Here is a 17,452-nt window from a genome sequence, read left to right on the forward strand (position 1 = left end):
TCACGCACGGTATTCCCACGGGTGCCACCTTACCTGGCCCGAGACCATTTGCGCCTTTTGGCTCACGTATATGGTAGTGTCACTAGCATCCATATGACAAAGAAACCGGGCCAACATGACTAATCGTAAACCCAAAGTGACACTAACTTGCAGGGACATGCATACATGACCCAGCAACGAATGTGTCGGTCATCAGCGAGTGAATCCGGGCTGAAGTAGCTGGGCTAACTGGACTCCGAAGAATTCAGGCTATAGCAGGCTAACAGGACTCCAGAGACACCGTGTGACATTTCCCTGAAGGGACAGACACAGGAACGAACAAGGACACATGCCGGCCAGCCTAAGTGTTCTGGAGCAGTAGCAAGCTACCATGGCTCACTGGAAGCACTAAGAGGCATTTCCCGGTAAGAGAGGCTACCAAGGATAAACAACTAGGTTGTTGGATCCCACACATACCAAGCATTTCAAATCATGCACACAATATGCTCGATATGTGCAAATACAACATGGCATCACAACATAACTCTATGACTCAAAGTATTTATTTAATAGGCTCCGAGGAGCAAGATATTACAAACATGGGTCTCATGACCCAACATTCAGAGCATACAAGTCAAAAGCACATGCGGAAGCTTAACTTGTCTGAGTACAGACAACTACAAATGAAAAAGGCTGAGAAGCCTGACTATCTGCAAGATCCTGCCGAGGGCACAAGATCGTAGCTGAGGTAACAAGCTAAACGTCGAAGTCCACGCGGAACTACTAGCGAGACTGTAGTCTCTCTGCAAAAACATAAATTAAGCAAACGTGCATACAAATGTACCCAGCAAGACTTACATCAGAACTAACTATATATGCATCATTATCAACAAAGGGATGGTGGGGTTTAACTGCAGCAAGCCAGCTTTGACTCGGTGGCTATCCTGAGCTACGACTTCAAGTAACTCTTTTGCGGTGGTGCACACGAGTCCACCTATTCACCATATCAATACACCACTATGGATCCGCTCCCGTCTCCCTACGAGTACGCCATCCATAGCACTCATGCTTATCTTGTGCATTTTAGAGTATCCACTTTCACTTGTCTATGAACTGCACATGCAACCCAGAGGTCCTTTACCACGGACGCGGCTATTCGAATAGATCATTTATAACCCTGCATGGGTGTACTTCTTCCCACACGCTCTCGCCACTTACCACCATGTACACGTCGTGTATCTCGCCAACCTTCAAGAGGAAGCCTGGCGAGGGAGTCATCCATGACCTGACTAACCACAGAAGTCTCTAGTCCAGGTTTATCGCCTATTCGGGTTCCATCCGCGAGGAGATCCGGCCGGGGTTTCACTCACAGCCCCAAACGATGTGTGAAGGGTTCCCGAGACACCAAACGGGTGCCCGGTACACCGTGCCACGGTGTATCTACCGCATCATAGCCCACCCCTAGGGTCAGCGCTATGCACGGCCTCCAACACATATCCTACAAACACCAGAAACTAGTTGCAACTCCTGGACAGATATCAAGGCGGTTAATAAGTCGAGAGGGTCCATTGGTTTCGGGCCCAACACGTGGTAGTAGTTGTTCATGGATCACAAACACAGAACTCAGTTCCTAAGGACGGTTTCAATGAGACAACCCACCATGTACTCCTACATGGCCTCTCACCGCTACCTTTACCAAATCGTGTTCACACACTTAGCTCACACACAGTAGGACATGTTCACACACCTCCGATTCATCCCCGATGAATCAGACCTGACTCAACTCTAAGCAGTAGCAGGCATGACAACAAGCATGAACGAGTAGGCACATCAGGGCTCAAACAACTCCTACTCATGCTAGTGGGTTTCATCTATTTACTGTGGCAATGACAGGTCATGCAGAGGAAAGGGGTTCAACTACCGCAGCAAGTAACAGATGCATCGTTGTTATCCTAATGCAGTAAAAGAGCGCAGGAGCGAGAGAGTGGGATTGTATCGGAATGAACAAGGGGTTTTTTCTTGCCTGGAACTTCCGAAGATAGTATATCTCTTCATCAGTGTCATCAAACTCATCGCAGGAATAACATCTACTTAAGGGGGACAATTACCGGCAACAGGGAGGAAACACAATCAATGCAATGCAACAATATGATGCATGAATGTGACATGGCAATATGCTGTTGATTGAGCTAATGCAACTAGCAACCATATTAAATGAAGTTGGTTTGAACCCTAGGTTCAAATTCAAACTCCATAAGTTAATATTCAAATGCCATTCACTTACTTTGTCCTAAACAGTGATGTTAACTTTCTCAAATATGCATGAATATGGCCTAAACAGATTCTTCATATTTTTATGATCATTTTCCATATATAAAATATTTCATTCTGAGCTACGGTTGAATTTCTATGATTTTTTGAAGTTTAAGTCATTTTCTGAATTTCCTGGATTATTTTAAATCTAGAAAATCAATTACTACATCAGCATTGCGTCTGTGTGACGTCAGCAGGGTCAACAGGCCGGTCTAGGTCAAACCTGACCAGTGGGGCCCACTGGTCGGTGACTAACTAACTAATCTAAGTTAATTAGTGTTAAACTACTTGAGGGAGTCCTGGATTAGGGGGTCTTCGGACAGCCGAACTATATCCTTTGGCCGGACTGTTGGGCTATGAAGATACAAGATTGAAGACTTCGTCCCATGTCCGGATGGGACTTTCCTTGGTGTGGAAGGCAAGCTTGGCAATACGGATATGTAGATCTCCTCCCTTGTAACCGACTCTGTGTAACCCTAGCCCTCTCCGGTGTCTATATAAACCGGAGGGTTTAGTCCGTAGGACAACCATAGGCTAGCTTCTAGGGTTTAGCCTCTACGATCTCGTGGTAGATCAACTCTTGTAATACTCATATCATCAAGAACAATCAAGCAGGACGTAGGGTATTACCTCCATCAAGAGGGCCCGAACCTGGGTAAACATCGTGTCCCCTGCCTCCTATTACCATCCGCCTTAGACACACAGTTCAGGACCCCCTACCCGAGATCTGCCGGTTTTGACACCGACATTGGTGCTTTCATTGAGAGTTCCACTGTACCATCACCATAAGGCTCGATGGCCCCTTCGATCATCTGTAACGATGCGGTCCAGGGTGAGGTTTTCCTCCGCGGACAGATCTTCGTATTCGGCTGCTTCGCACTGCGGGCCAATTCGCTTGGCCATCTGGAGCAGATCGAGAGCTATGCCCCTGGCCATCGGATCAGGTTCGGAAACTTAAACTACACTGCCGACATCGGCGGAGACTTGATCTTCGACGGATTCGAGCCCATGCCAGGTGCGCCGCACAATCACGACGAGCACGACGTAACTCTGTCGTCGGACAGTGTTCGGGAGATCGCATCTGCAACTACTCCGGCCTTCAATCTGGAGCAAATTGCACCATCCGAGGACGGAGGGATAGACCCCGCCATGGAGGCCGCACTCTCCTTGGCGATGGAGCCGGATACTGACTTCACCCCTTACGAGAGTCGTGTTGCCGAACCACTGGATTCGTCTCCGGCCATGGACTCCGAGCCGCCTGCATCCGTGCCTATCGAATCCGACTGGGCACCGATCATGGAGTTCACCTCCGCGGATATCTTTCAGCACTCGCCTTTCGGCGATGTGCTAAATTCATTAAGGTCTCTCTCCTTGTCAGGAGAACCTTGGTCGAACTATGTCCGGCTAGAATGGGATGCGGATGACGAAGAAATTCGCTGCCCACCCACCACCCACTTAGTAGCCACTATCGACAATTTAACCGACATGCTCGACTTCGACTCCAAAGACATCGACGGTATGGACGACGATACAGCAGACGAACAGGAACCACCGCCCACAGGGCGCTGGACCGCCACCTCATCATACGATATATACATGGTGGACACCCCCAAAGAAGGCAATGGCGACGAGACAGCGGAGGATGACCCTCCAAGAAGCAACCCAAGCGCCTGCGTCAGCGGTGCCGCTCTAAGTCCTGCCACAACAAAAGTAGTGATACCGGCACAAGAGACAATAACACTCCGGATAGTGCCGAAGACAACCACAATCCCCTCCAGCTCGATTTAGAGCGGGAGAGCGAACAAGCTAGCCCTCCAGAGCGGGCAGCAGATGGAGAATCGGAGGAGGACAATTACATGCCTCTCTCCGAAGACGAGGTGAGCCTCGGAGATGAAGAATTTATCGTGCCTGAGGATCTCGTCAAGCAGGAGCGCTTCAAGCGCAGGCTTATGGCCACAGCAAAAAGCTTGAAGAAAAAGCAACAACAGCCTCAAGCTGATCAAGACTTGCTAGCAGACAGATGGACCGAAGTCCTTGCGGCCGAGGAATATGAACTCGAGCGCCCCTCCAAGAGTTACCCAAAGCGCAGGTTGCTACCCCACCTCGAGGAGGAAGCATTGAAACCTCCATCACCAGTGTACGATGCGGCTGACCGGCCACCGCGTTGACGAGCCAGAGAGGCGTTTCAGCCTACACCCCGCCGCCACTCAATCAAAAATACCAAGGCCCGGGGCAACACATGGGACCTGCGAGACGTGTTGGACAGCAGGGCAAAACATGCAAGGTCAATATACGGGTCAGGGGCGCGCACCAACGCGGGACGATGACCGTCACGCCGGACACACTAAAAGTAAATCCGGCCGGGCCGGCACAGAGGCGACGCACACCCCCTATGCTTCACTGATGAAGTTACGGATCACGAATTTCCGGAGGGCTTTAAGCCCGTAAATATCGAATCATATGATGGTACAACAGATCCCGCTGTATGGATTGAGGATTTTCTCCTTCACATCCACATGGCTCGCGGTGATGATCTGCATGCCATCAAGTACCTCCCACTGAAACTTAAAGGACCAGCTCGGCATTGGCTGAATAGCTTGCCAGCAGACTCCGTCGGCAGTTGGGAGGATTTGGAAGACGCATTCCTTGACAACTTCCAGGGCACTTATGTGCGACCACCGGATGCTGATGACTTGAGCCATATAACTCAGCAACCAGGGGAATCGGCTAGGCAATTCTGGACATGGTTCCTAACTAAGAAAAACCAAATTGTTGACTGTCCGGATGCAGAGGCCTTAGCAACATTCAAGCATAACATCCGTGACGAATGGCTCGCCCGGCACCTCGGCCAGGAGAAGCCGAAAGCTATGGCATCCCTCATGACACTCATGACCCGCTTTTGTGCGGGCGAGGGTAGCTGGCTGGCTCGCAGCAACAACACATCAAGGAATCCGGGCACTTCGGATACCAAAGATGCCAACGGCAGACCACGTCGTAATAGACAAAAACGCTGCAACAACGGCGATAACACCGATGATACAGCAGTCAATGCCGGATTCAGAGGCTCAAGATCCGGTCAGCGGAAAAAGCCATTCAAAAGAAGTACTCCGGGCCTGTCCAGTTTGGACCGCATACTCGATCGCTCATGTCAAATCCACGGCACCCCCGATAAGCCAGCCAATCACACCAACAGAGAATGCTGGGTGTTCAAGCAGGCCGGCAAGTTGAATGCCGAAAACAAGGACAAGGGGCTGCATAGTGATGACAAGGAGGAGCCCCGACCGTCGAACACTGGAGGACAGAAGAGGTTCCCCCCACAAGCGAAGACGGTGAACATGATATACGCAACCCACATTCCTAAGAGGGAACGGAAGCGTGCAGTAAGGGACGCCTATGCGATAGAGCCCATCGCCCCAAAGTTCAACCCATGGTCCTCTTGTCCGATCACTTTCGATCGCAGGGACCACCCCACTAGTATCTGTCATGGCGGACTTGCCGCATTGGTCCTAGACCCCATCATCGACGAATTTCACCTCACTCGAGTCCTTATGGACGGCGGCAGCAGCCTAAACCTTCTCTATCAGGATATAGTGCGCAAAATGGGTATAGATCCCTCGAGGATCAAACCCACCAAAACCACCTTTAAGGGCATCATCCCAGGTGTAGAGGCCTGTTGCACGAGCTCAATCATACTGGAAGTGGTCTTCGGATCTCCGGACAACTTCCAAAGCGAGGAGTTAATCTTTGATATCGTCCCGTTCTGCAGTGGCTATCACGCACTGCTCGGGCGAACCGCATTTGCAAAATTCAATGCGGTACCGCATTACGCATACCTCAAGCTCAAGATGCCAGGACCTAGGGGGGTCATAACAGTCAATGGAAATACAGAACGCTCGCTCCACACGGAAGAGCACACTGCGGCCCTCGCAGCAGAAGCACAAAGTAGCCTTTTAAGGCAAACCGCCAATTCGACGGTACAGCCCCCGGACACCGTCAAGCGACTCCGGAGTAACCTGCAACAAGATCGCCTGGCACGTTCAGAGCTCGCCTAGCAACTCAGCCCCCATCCTACTCCCATTCAAGTGATGAAATACGTGTCGCGCGTACATAATTATGCACTAAAAATACCATGGGCATAGGCAGAGGCACGATCAAGGCACGTCCCGCAATGCGGCTTAACCGCCCTAGGGGCTGTATACCTTTATCATTTTTTCTCTTTCAGGACCTAACTCTCTGGAAGCCCTTTCCGGCAGTACGATTGCCGAACACATTACGGGAAGGAACAACCAAGGAGGCAAGAAGCTAAGACATACACGAGAACCCCCAGGTGGTCTCTAATAATAATCAATATACCCGCTTTCTACTATCCATACGCAGCTTGCCCTTGGATAGGACATGTCAAATAGTCCTATTTTCTGCTTATTGCACTACTTGCATCAGTATGCTTTGACGTATTATTTAAATAACAATGCATAGCATTAGTCTATTATTGCATTACCCATCCCTTTTTTCTTATATGTTCATTTACGACAACTTGCACCCGTACATTCTGGTACGGCCAGTACGCCAGGGGCTTTCGTTTACCCCATAATACGGCGTGAGAAGTCCAAACACTTTCGACAGTGCGACACCCTGAACTTATAGCATTATATGCATCAACTCCGAATCATGTCTTGGGTCAATAGTTGGGTTTTCCCAGCTCCCATGCTTTGCTACCTTACGTTCCGCTATATCGGCTAAGGTAGCGCTGGGAGAACTACTACGATTGTGTCCCAGTTCTTCCGGACGAGCACCTCGACAGAGAAAGCCGAAAACTGACTGTCATGATAAGGCGAGAGTTGGTCGTTGTTCGAGAGGTCTCAAGTCCTTAAAGACTTTTTCCGCTTCGGGCGAGGAGCCGGCCTTGCCCGACTTAGGCATATATAGCGCCCCAAATTCGGCCTTCCGAATACTAGGGGCTTTGCCAAAATTTAAAATTGTAGACTTCTATGGCTAAGTGAGAGTGATAAAGCCTTATAGTCTGATTGTCTGGTTCGTTGTGCTGAACACCTCCCTCGAAGGACCCAAAATTGGGATAAAGAGTGCTCAGGTTTATCCCGAACACCCCAGCACTAGTTACACGGGGGCAGAAGCCGACGATTGGCCAACTCTCAGATTTTGTAAACGGCCGCACAGAAGGTAATATTTTAAATTCACAAAAGTGTTGCATAGCACAAATGAACTTGTTTCATATTACAGGATCACATGAGCATGTTCATTCAAAAATTACATCTCTGGCACATTCCTCCGCCACAATGCGGGAACCCTTCAGGACACTTTCATAATACATTTTGGGGCAGCGATGCTCCTTGCCCTCCGGTGGCCCCTCCTTCACCAGCTTCACGGCGTCCAGTTTCGCCCAGTGCACCTTCGCCCGGGCAAAAGCCCTGCGCGCACCCTCGATGCAGATGGACCACTTTATGACTTCAAGCTATGTGCAGGCATCCACAAGCTGCCTCACCAGACCGAAGTAGCTGCCGGGCAGGGGCTCGCTAGGCCACATCCGGACTATAAGACCCTTCATGGCCTGTTTGGCCGCCTTGTGAAGCTCGACCAATTGCTTCAGCTAGTCGCTCAAGGTTATTGGGTGTTCGGTCCCAGTATACTGAGACCAGAACAACTTTTCCGTCGAGCTCCCCTCCTCAACTCGGTAAAACTCCATGGCATCCAGTACACTGCGGGGAAGATCTGCGAACGCTCCTGGAGAGCTCCGAACTCGGGTAAGTAAAAGGAAAGTTTCCTTCAGATGCTTGCTTTGCATAATGAATGCCTTACCCGCTGCTATCTTTTTCACCGCATCAATCTCCTGGAGGGCCTTGTGGGCTTCAGCCTTGGCGCTCCGGGCGCTTTCGAGCGCCTTCGCAAGCTCGGACTCTCGCGTCTTAGAGTCAAGCTCCAAGGACTCGTGTTTCTTGGTGAGAGCCTCGAGCTCTTGCTGCACCTCGCCTACTCGGGCTTCTTGCTTTTCCCGCTCAAGGCGCTCCTTGGCCGCTTTGTCTTTGGCCTCGAACAGCGCCTTCTTCAGGGTCGCCACCTCGGTCGTGGCCCCTGGAAAATTCATGATGATCCTATTACTTCACAACCGAACTTCTTTTTAAAGCGTAGACAAGGTATTGCTTACTTTGCTCTCCTCGAGCTGCCTCTTGGTAAGGCCGAGCTCGTTTTCGGACCGCTCCAGGTCCTGCTTCAGTGCAGAGACCTCCGCAGTATGTGCGACAGCGGCCGGCAGTGAAGCCTGCACATACACATAGACTTATTCTGATTAGACTCCTGAGTTATCATTTGATCCTCTATTCGGCCTTTCTTCTCGAACGCTGAACAGAGCATCAGGGGCTACCGTATATACGGTAATATTTTCTTATATTTTGATTGCTTACCTCAAAGCATGTTAGGAGGCTGGCGCAAGCTTCGTTCAGTCCATTTTTGGCGGACTGAACTTTTTCGATCACCGCACTCATGATAGTGCGGTGCTCTTCATCGATGGAAGCACCGCGAAGCGCTTCCAGCAAGTTGCCCAGTGCCTCTGGATGGACAGAGGACACCGGCACGGGCGGCTTGCCCCCCTTAACGGGGGATCGCCTGCCGGAGTCCAGAACCATCGAAGGTTCCGGGCAGTGTTCGGCTGGGGGCCGAACTCGGAGCCCGGGGGAGTCTTGCTCCCTTTGCGCCCAGGGTCCGGAAGGTCGCCACGAGGCGCCCCCAGGACCACCTCCCCTCGGCTCGGTGCCTTTCTAGACAACACCTCGATGTTTTCCGTAGGGCAAGGGGTGGAGGCGGTCGGAAGAGAACCGCTATTCATATCCGACGAATCCAAAGAGCCGCCCGACGAAGACACGTCGAGATGAGCTCGGGACGGACTGCATAATCATGTTCGGCATGAGGAGAAGCAGTGCAATAAAACATACCATGAATTACCATGGTATCCGGATACTTATGACTTCGCCAGGGGCTTAACCCTGGGTAGCCACTCGTCGCCGCTGTAGGCGGCCGTCGTGGAGCAGTCCGGAAGGAGAGTCCTTCCCTTCTTGAACCCTTCGGCCTCCCCGGTTGGGTCGGCCTTCCTTTTCTTGTCTCCCCCAGCTGGGGGGAGAACTTTTCTCTTCCTCCTCCTCGTTTTTGTGGGAGGAGTGCGCTTCAGAGTTGTCGGACAATGAGTCCGACATAACCTTGCGCCAGAGACCCTTTCGGGTCCCCGTCGCCTTCTTCTGGGCCTTCTTCAACGGCGCCTCGTAAGGCGCCGGAGCCAGCATCTCTGTTAGGATAGCATCTGCAGGATCTTCAGGCAGGGGGGCTGGGCAATCGAGCTACTCTGCTGACTTTACCCAGTCCTGTTAATGGCATGGGAGCTTAGATCCCGCACATCATGTAACTAGGCAAATAAATACCCCGTGAGATATAAAAACTTACCGGATTGGCATGGCGCTTTGCGTTGAGTCCGCGGTCCTCGGTGAGGGAAGGAGGTACCTCGGCGCCTTTGAAAAGCACCTTCCATACGTCCTTGTGCGTCATGTCGAAGAGCTCTCGCAGCGTCTGGTGCTTGGTCGGGTCGAACTCCCACAAATTGAATGCCCGTCGTTGACACGGGAGAATCCGGCGGAAGAGCATGACCTGGACCACGTTGACGAGCTTGATTTTCTTGCTCATCATGTTCCTGATGCAGGTCTGGAGTCTGATCAGCTCTACCGGAGAACCCCAGGACAGGCCCTTCTCTTTCCAGGAGGCGAGCCGCGTGGGGATTCCGGATCGAAATTTTGGGGCCACCACCCAGTTGGTGTGGCGCGGCTCGGTGATGTAGAACCACCCCGATTGCCACCCCTTTCTGTTCTCCACATAGGAGCCTTCGAGCTAGGTGACGTTAGGCATTTTTCCCACCATGGCGCCTCCGCACTCTGCTTGCTGGCCGACCACCACTTTCGGCTTAAGATTGAAAGTCTTCAGCCACAGGCCGAAGTGGGGCCTGATGCGGAGGAAGGCCTCGCACACGATGATGAATGCCGAGATGTTGAGGATGAAATTGGGGGGCAGATCATGAAAATCTAGCCCATAGTAGAACATGAGCCCGCGGACAAACGGGTGGAGGGGAAATCCCAGTCCGCGGACGAAGTGGGTAAGAAAAACTACCCTCTCATGGGGTTCGGGCGTAGGGATAATCTGCCCCGCATCTGGCAGTCGGTGCACGGTATCCGCGGCCAGATATCCGGCTTCCCGTAACTTTGTGATGTTCTCCTCCGTGACGGAGGAGATCATCCACTTGCATCCCGCTCCGGACATGCTTGGAGTGGTTTGAGAAGAAAGACGCGAACTTGGGCGCTGGAGCTCGAGTGTGCAAGAATGGATAAGCAAGTGATAACCCACAAGTATATAGGGGATCGTAACAGTTTTCGAGGGTAGAGTATTCAACCCAAATTTATTGATTCGACACAAGGGGAGCCAAAGAATATTCTCAAGTATTAGCAGCTGAGTTGTCAATTCAACCACACCTGGAAACTTTATATCTACAGCAAAGTGTTTAGTAGCAAAGTAATATGATAGTAGTGGTAATGGTAGCAAAAGGTAACGGTAGCAAAATTAATGTTTTTGTTATTTTCTAGTGATGATAGCAATAGCAACGGAAAAGTAAATAAGCGAAGAACAATATATGGAAAGCTCGTAGGCAATGGATCAGTGTTGGAGAAATATGCCGGATGCGGTTCATCATGTAACAATCATAACCTAGGGTGACACAGAACTAGCTCTAGTTCACCAATGTAATGTAGGCATGTATTCCGAATATAGTCGTACGTGCTTATGGAAAAGAACTTACATGACATCTTTTGTCCTACCCTCCCGTGGCAGCGGGGTCCTTACGGAAACTAAGGGATATTAAGGCCTCCTTTTAATAGAGTACCGGAACAAAGCATTAACACATAGTGAATACATGAACTCCTCAAACTATGGTCATCACCGGTAAGTATCCCGATTATTGTCACTTCGGGGTTAACGGATCATAACACATAATAGGTGACTATAGACTTGCAAGATAGGATCAAGAACTCTCATATATTGATGAAAACATAATAGGTTCAAATCTAAATCATGGCACTCGGGCCCTAGTGACAAGCATTAAGCATAGCAAAGTCATAGCAACATCAATCTCAGAACATAGTGGATACTAGGGATCAAACCCTAACAAAACGAACTCGGTTACATGATAGATCCCATCCAACCCATCACCGTCCAGCAAGCCTACGAAGGAATTACTCATGCACAGCGGTGAGCATCATGGAATTGGTGATGGAGGATGGTTGATGATGACGATGGCGACGGATTCCCCTCTCCGGAGCCCTGAACGGACTCCAGATCTGCCCTCCGAGAGGTTTTAGGGCTTGGCGGCGGCTCCATATTGTAAAACGCGATTAATCCTTCTCTCTAATTTTTTTTCTCCCCGAAAGCAAATATATAGAGTTGGTCTTGAGGTCGGAGGAGCTCCAGGGGGCCCACAAGGTAGGGGGCGCGCCCTAGGGGTGCAGGCGCACCCCCACCCTCGTGGACAGGTGGTGGGCCCCCTGGCCTTCATCTTTTGCAAGGATATTTTATATTTTCCGAAAAGGTGTTCCGTGAAGTTTCAGGTCATTCCAAGAACTTTTGTTTCTGCACATAAAAAACACCATAGCAATTCTGCTGAAAACAGCATCAGTCCGGGTTAGTTCCATTCAAATCATGCAAGTTAGAGTCCAAAACAAGGGCAAAAGTGTTTGGAAAAGTAGATATGACGGAGACGTATCAACTCCCCCAAGATTAAACCTTTGCTTGTCCTCAAGCAATTCAGTTGACAGACTGAAAGTGATAAAGAAAAACTTTTACAAACTCTATTTGCTCTTGTTGTTGTAAATATGTAAAGCCAGCATTCAAGTTTTCAGCAAAGATTATAACTAACCACATTCACAATAATGCTTAGGTCTCAAGATTACTCATATCAATGGCATAATCAACTAGCGAGCAATAATAATAAATCTCGGATGACAACACTTTCTCAAAATAATCATAATATGATATAACAAGATGGTATCTCGCTAGCCCTTTCTGAGACCGCAAAACATAAATGCAGAGCACCTTTAAAGATCAAGGACTGACTAGACATTGTAATTCATGGTAAAAGAGATCCAGTCAAGTCATACTTAATTTAAACTAACAATAATGAATGCAAATGACAGCAGTGCTCTCCAACTGGTGCTTTTTAATAAGAGGATGATGACTCGGCATAAAAGTAAATAGATAGTCCCTTCGCAGAGGGAAGCAGGGATTTGTAGAGGTGCCAGATCTCGGTTTTGAAATAGAGATGAATAATATTTTGAGCGATATACTTTCATTGTCAACATAACAACCAAGAGATGGCGATATCTTCCATGCTACACACATTATAGGCAGTTCCCAAACAGAATGGTAAAGTTTATCCTCCCCCTTCCACCAACAAGCATCAATCCATGGCTTGCTCGAAACAACGAGTGCCTCCAACTAACAAGATTCCCAAGGGGAGTTTTGTTTGCAATTATTTTGATTTAGTTTGCATAAAGCATGGGACTGGGCATCCCGGTGACCAGCCATTTTTCTCGTGAGTGAGGAGCGGAGTCCACTCCTCTTGAGAATAACCCGCCTAACATGGAAGATACGGACATCCCTAGTTGATACATGAGCTATTCGAGCATACAAAACATGATATTTATTTGAAGGTTTAGAGTTTGGCACATACAAATTTACTTGGAACGGCAGGTAGATACCGTATATAGGTAGGTATGGTGGAATCATATGGAATAACTTTGGGGTTTATGGAGTTGGATGCACAAGCAGTATTCCCGCTTAGTACAGGTGAAGGCTAGCAAAAGACTGGGAAGCGACCAGCTAGAGAGCGACAACAGTCATGAACATGCATTAAAATTAATCAACACCGAATGCAAGCATGAGTAGGATATAATCCACCATGAACATAAATATCGTGAAGGCTATGTTGATTTTGTTTCATCTACATGCGTGAACATGCGCCAAGTCAAGTCACTTAAATCATTTAGAGGAGGATACCACCCTATCAGACCACATCACAACCATTTTAATAGCATGTTGGCACGCAAGGTAAACCATTATAACTCATAGCTAATCAAGCATGGCACAAGAAACTATGATCTCTAGTTGTCATTGCAAACATGTTTATTCATAATAGGCTGAATCAGGAACGATGAACTAATCATATTTACAAAAACAAAAGAGGTCGAGTTCATACCAGCTTTCCTCATCGCAGTCAGTCCATCATATATCGTCATAACTGCCTTTCACTTGCACGACCGAATGATGTGAATAATAATAATAGTGCGAGTGCATTGGACTAAGTTGGAATCTGCAAGCATTCAATAAACAGGAGAAGACAAGGCAATATGGGCTCTTTTGTCAGATCAACAATTATGCATATAAGAGCCACTTCAACAATTTAATCATGGTATTCTTCCATCGACCCCCCAAAGAAAAGAAAAGAAAAGAAATAAAACTATTTACACGGGAAAGCTCCCAACAAGCAAAAGAAGAACAAGAAATATTTTTGGGTTTTCTTTTTAATTACTACTACAAACATAGAAAGTAAACTAATTAAAAGCTACAACTAATTTTTTTGGTTTTTCTTAAGGTTTATTAAACACACAAGAAGAAAGCATAAAAATGAAAATAAACTAGCATGGATGATACAATGAAAAAGTATGAGCACCGACATCTAGCAATGAGTGTGTGAACATAAATGTAATGTCGGTGAGAAATACGTACTCCCCCAAGCTTAGGCTTTTGGCCTAAGTTGGTCTATGGCCACGGCTGGCCTGGCGGATATCCATAATAATAGTTGGGGTCGTACTGCGATGAAGAAGACTCTGACTCCCACTGGTTGGCAATCATCTCCGGATCCCAATGGTAATTAGACTGTCGTGGAGGATCAACTTGTGGTTCCGACTCTGGCTCTATGGCTGGTGCAGGGTTCCGGTAGGCGTGACTGTCCTCCGGCGAGACAAGGTACTGGCCTGCAGATAAATCAAACAAGGAAGGAGCAGGCAAGGTAATAGTCTCAGGATGATGTTTATCAAAGAACAATTTGTATTTAAGCTCCCCTTCCCTGTTCTTTATAATGAAATCATGTGCTACCATACTCTTATAATCTAAATAAACACGAGGCAGCAATTTTTCTTCCTTCTCATAATGCCTAATAGGTATGTTAAAATGTGCAGCTAGGCGTGAAGCATAGATACCCCCAAAGATGGGGCCCTTTGTATGGTTCAGACTTAACCGTTTAGCAATAATACCTCCCATAATCACAGAGTTATCACAGAATAAGCCATGGAACAAAATAATAACATCAGGAACACTAAGGTTTCCACAGTTTCCGCGACCAATTAAGCAACGACTAGCAAATATTGCAAAGTAGCGTAAAACAGGAAAATGTATGCTAGTGATTCGTGCATCGGAAACCTTCCTCGTTTCCCCTACGTTGATGGTATCAATAAACCCATCCACATCGTCACGATGTGGTTCCTCTATTTTGCCCTCGAAAGGGATCAAGCAAACCCGACAAAAATCATAAAGTGACATCTTCTTCACCACATCATATAAATGAAACTCTACTGAAGGAGGTGATTCCCTAGGATAATAGTAGAAGTTTTGCACAAAAGTATTGGTGAGTAAGAGATACTGTTCGCGTTTGTCATGGAGGAAGTCGGTGAGGCCTGCATTATTAGCCAGTTCATAAAAATCCTCATAAATCCCGATGGCTCTTAAGAAATCATCAGAGGGGCATTCACACGGCCTGACCTCCGCGGTGTGAGGCAAATTATATTTGGGCTTCTGTGCCTCTTCATTTTGCTTTTCCCTTGAGCTTCGGCTCGATGAGCCCCTCAAAAATCTCTTCATCATTTTCTGAAAAATTCTGAAATTTTTAGTAACTTCAAAATAAAATTAAACCAAACTCAATAATATTGATAGCAACTACTCCTACAAGTTCCTAGAGCCTATATCATGCATCAAAACTACTTGGAACCATATAAATTTGACATGCAAGCTGAAGAACATGGTCACCTAGGCAGCACAAATTTGCAATGAATAAAGCACTAGAACAAAAACTAATTGGACCAATGGAGGAGTCACATACCAAGGAACAATCTCCCCAAGCAGTTTTGTGAGAGGTGCTTTGAGCAAGGAGATCGAAAATGGCAGCAAAATGAGCTTGGACTCGGGTTTGAGCTGGTTATTCGTGTTTGTGGGAGGAAGAAGGAGAGTGTGGGTGAAAGGATAAGTGGAGGAGGGCCACCGTGGGCCCACGAGGCAGGGGGCGCGCCTAAGGGGGTAGGGCGCACCCCTGACCCTTGTGGCCAGGTGCCAGCTCCTCCTGCTGTGTTCTCAATGCCAAAAACTCTCAAATATTCCAGAAAAAATCATATTTAAATTTCAGGGCATTTGGAGAACTTTTATTTTCGGGGTATTTTTATATTGCACGGATAATTCAGATAACAGAGAAAAAAATACTATTTTTATTTTATTTATAATAAATAACAGAAAGTAAAAGTGGGATACAGAAGGTTGTGCCTTCTAGTTTCATCCATCGCATGCTCATCAAAAGGAATCCAATAACAAGGTTGATCAGTTCTTGTTAACGAACTAATTCCGAATAACATGGAACCGGAGAAATTTCGAATAACACTATGTTACCTCAATGGGGGATATGCACATCCCCAATAATAGGAATATCATATTTCTTCTTGACAGTAGGAAGAGGAAATTCAAAACCTCCAAATACAATGGATGGAATTTTTCCAATAGAGTTGATACTATGAACTTGCGGTTGTTTCCTCGGAAAGTGTACCGTATGCTCATTACCATTAACATGAAAAGTGACATTGCCTTTGGTGCAATCAATAACAGCCCCTGCAGTATTCAAAAAGGGTCTTCCAAGAATAATAGACATACTATCATCCTCGGGAATATCAAGAACAACAAAGTCCGTTAAAATAGTAACATTTGCAACCACAATAGGCACATCCTCACAAATACCGACATGTATAGCAGTTGATTTATGCTACCTCTTGAGCACTGTGTTGGTTTTCCCCGAAGAGGAAGGGGTGATGCAGCAAAGTAGCATAAGTATTTCCCTCAGTTTTTGAGAACCAAGGTATCAATCCAGTAGGAGGCTACGCGTGAGTCCCTCGTACCTGCACAAAACAAATAAATCCTCGCAACCAACGCAAATAGGGGTTGTCAATCCCTATAAGGCCACTTACGAGAGTGAGATCTGATAGATATGATAAGATAATATTTTTGGTATTTTTATGATAAAAGATGCAATGTAAAATAAAGGAAAAGTAAATAGCAAAGGAAATAACTAAGTAGTAGGAGATCAATATGATAAAGATAGACCCGGGGGCCATAGGTTTCACTAGTGGCTTCTCTCGAGAGCATAAGTATTCTACGGTGGGTGAACAAATTACTGTTGAGCAATTGATAGAAATGAGCATAGTTATGAGAATATCTAGGTATGATCATGTACATAGGCATCACGTCCGAGACAAGTAGACCGACTCCTGCCTGCATCTACTACTATTACTCCACTCATCGACTGCTATCCAGCATGCATCTAGAGTATTAAGTTAAAAACAGAGTAACGCCTTAAGCAAGATGACATGATGTAGAGGGATATACTCATGCAATATGAAGAAGACCCCATCTTGTTATCCTCGATGGCAACAATACAATACGTGCCTTGCTTCCCTTACTTTCATCGGGAAAGGACACCGCAAGATTGAACCCAAAACTAAGCACTTCTCCCATTGCAAGAAAGATCAATCTAGTAGGCCAAACCAAACTGATAATTCGAAGAGACTTGCAAAGATAACCAATCATACATAAAAGAATTCAGAGAAGATTCAAATATTATTCATAGATAGACTTGATCATAAACCCACAATTCATCAGTCTCAACAAACACACCACAAAAAGAAGATTACATCGAATAGATCTCCACAAGAGAGGGGGAGAACATTGTATTGAGATCCAAAAAGAGAGAAGAAGCCATCTAGCTACTAACTATGGACCCGTAGGTCTGAGGTAAACTACTCACACTTCA

Source organism: Triticum urartu, chromosome 2A (assembly GCF_056163025.1).
Source record: "Triticum urartu cultivar PI428250 chromosome 2A, HENAU_Tu73, whole genome shotgun sequence".
NCBI classification, from domain to species: Eukaryota; Viridiplantae; Streptophyta; class Magnoliopsida; order Poales; family Poaceae; genus Triticum; species Triticum urartu.